Genomic DNA, 2,951 nt, shown 5'->3' with positions numbered 1-2,951 from the left:
TCAATTTTAATATCTATACCCAGTTAGTTTATATGATTTGTCTGGCAGCTGCTTCACCGAAACTCATTGTGATCAAACACAAGTTGTACTTTCACACATACGCATGATCCCCAGGATGGACTCAGCATCCCGAGACCACTCGATAAGGAAGTTTTACCGAGATCATTCCCTGGGGTCTTAGCATTCCAAGACACTTCCTTATGACTTCAAAGGATTAGTGCACAGGAGCATTCGAGTTGGCAGCTGCAAGGTGATATCTCCCGCTTTTTGATTTTAGCAAAATGAGGAACACAGACTAGGTGGTTTCCTGATTATTTCCTGTCTGAGCTTTTGTTGTCCGTGGCAAATGACTAGGTAAAAGAGAAACAATAAAATCAATAAGATTAGAAATGCACCCATAAGTCCTCCCCCAAGGGTATTTACCCAAGGGAGGGGGTTTAAAGTAGAAAACTCTGCTGCAGCTGTGGAAAGCAGTTCATCTCCAAGTAGGAGTGATAAGCGAGCATACGTCATCAATTCCACCTCCTGCTGTAGTTGTTGGATATTTACAGTAAAGTTAAGATTAAACACAATAAGTAGAAATATTCCAGTTACATTTTAAAGTAGTTATTTCCTTTCTCTCTGGGAACTTCCCAGGTTTGGTGACAAAGTGAGAGACGTGGGGGGTCTTTAAACCCATGCAAATTGGTGTTTTTCAAATAGCCCACAGCCATATGATTTAAAAGAGTAAATAAGGAAGGATTAGGCAAATAAGCCCAATAATTAAAATTAACTGCTACAACACTTTGCAAAAGACAATTTACAACTGAAATTACTGCAAGCATTGAAACTAGCATGTTGGTGTCATTTTTTAGGTATGCCTTTGTCATCCAAATTCTTTTCTGCCATCTGAGACAGCTTTTTCTTTCTTTCTTTCTTTCTTTCTTTCTTTCTTTCTTTCTTTCTTTCTTTCTTTCTTTCTTCCTTTCTTTCTTCCTTCCTTTCTTTCTTCCTTTCTTTCTTTCTTCCTTTCTTTCTTTCTTTTTTTTTTATGGGCCTTGCTAAAGCAAGTCCTCAAAAAATATCACCACCAATCCTTGAAGTGTTCCTTCTTAATGGAAATAGCTGCTTAGAGCCAGTAGATGTTGTTTGTCCCTGAAGAGAGACGAGTTGATGAGACAGCTTTTCAAATTGCCCACATGTGGGAGGTTGAGCTTCCTCTGTCTTGGGAGTGCTTCCTCCGGGAGGGTGGGACGATCCTGGTGATTAGACCGGACATTTGGAACACTGGAGGTTCTATGTCTGCTATCCATGCTAATTTTCTCTTCCTCAAGCCATCGCTCATGGTAAGGTTTCAATCACCTGCCAGGCACCCACAAGGGCCATTCCTCTGGACCTGGAGAAATACAAGCAAAGCCTCGTCCCCATGTTAATAAGGTTCCTAAATGCCATTGATTAGTTTGGATATCTTTCCACCAGATAGGAATATTTTCCAAGGGTTTTGGACTAAGCATGCTGTTGAAATGCCTCTTAGCTGCAGTCCATCCAAGGTGTGGTTCAATACTTAAACCAGAGGAATTCAAAAAATTTAAGGTCTTTTAGATAAATCAGCCCCTGTATCTAAAAGACCTTCAAATTTTTTGCCTTGGATTTCAATTTGACAAACAGGATGAATTCCTGATATCTTTTCTGCTGGAAAAACACCTGCCTGACCAGTACTTCCAAATCCTCTGGTTCCCCTTTTCTGCCTCCCCTGTTTTCCTGGGAGANTCTCTGCACTTCCTAGTCCTTTCTACTTTCCCAGGCTAAAGACCATCACCTTCTCCTAGAGCAATCAAGAGTACACACTTTGGCTCATTGAACGAGGGGGAAGCTGTCAGAATCTGTCTTCTTCACAAGACGCGCTTATGCTGAAGCAACCATGTCTAAAGGACCTGCAGTTGGCATTGATCCCGGCACCACCTACTCTTGTGCGGGTGTCTTCCAACACGGAAGAGTGGAAATAATTGCCAATGATCAGGGCAACCAAACCACCCCAAGTTATGTTGTCTTTACTGATACCGAACTATTGATTGGTGATGCTGCAAAGCATCAAGTTGTAATGAATCCCACCAACACGGTTTTTGATGCCAAATGCCTGATTAGACGTAGATTTGATGATGCTGTTTTTCAATTTGATATGAAGCACTGGCCCTTCATGGTGGTGAATGATGCTGGCAGGCCCAAGGTCCAAGTTGAATACAAGGGAGAGAAAAAGTTTCTATCCAGAAGTGTCATCTATGGTTTTAACAAAGATGAAGGAAATTGCAGAAGCCCATCTTGGGAAGACTATTACTAATGCTGTCGTCACAGTACCTGCTTACTTCAGTGACTCTCAGCGTCAGGCTACCAAAGATGCTGGAACTATTGCTGGTCTCAGTGTGCTTAGAATCATCAATGAACCAACTGCTGCTGCTATTGCTTATGGCTTAGACAAAAAGGTTGGAGTTGAAAGAAATGTGCTGATCTTTGACTTGGGAGGTGGCACTTTTGATGTGTCAATTCTCACAATTGAAGATGGAGACTTTGAGGTCAAATCTACAGCTGGGGACACCCACTTAGGTGGAGAAAACTTTGACAACCGAATGGTCAACCATTTTATTGCAGAATTCAATCGCAAGCATAAGAAAGGACATCAGTGAGAACAAGAGGGCTGTCTGTCGTCTCCGTACTGCCTGTGAATGTGCTAAGCGTACTCTCTCTTCCAGCACCCAGGCCAGTATTGATATTGATTCGCTCTATGAGGGAACTGACTTCTATACCTCTATCACTAGTGCCCAATTCAAAGAATTGAATGCTGACCCTTTCAGTGGCACCCTGGACCCTGTAGAGAAAGCCCTTCGGAATGCCAAGCTTGACAAGTCGTAGATCCATGATATCCTCCTGGTGGGTGGTTCTACCCGTGTCCCCAAGATTCAGAAACTCCTACAGGA

At 42.5% G+C, this 2,951-nt stretch overlaps 1 pseudogene; it reads left to right on the top strand.

Moving 5' to 3' along the window:
• The first annotated feature begins 1,900 nt into the window (after positions 1 to 1,900).
• LOC109378825 (heat shock cognate 71 kDa protein-like) lies at positions 1,901 to 2,943 on the top strand (annotated as a pseudogene).
• Positions 2,944 to 2,951: the final 8 nt, after the last annotated feature.

This window comes from Hipposideros armiger, unplaced genomic scaffold, assembly GCF_001890085.2.
Source record: "Hipposideros armiger isolate ML-2016 unplaced genomic scaffold, ASM189008v1 scaffold_4259, whole genome shotgun sequence".
NCBI lineage: Eukaryota > Metazoa > Chordata > Mammalia > Chiroptera > Hipposideridae > Hipposideros > Hipposideros armiger.
The sequence above is the reverse complement of the archived record's forward strand: the minus strand, read 5'-3'. Positions and strand labels throughout refer to the sequence as shown.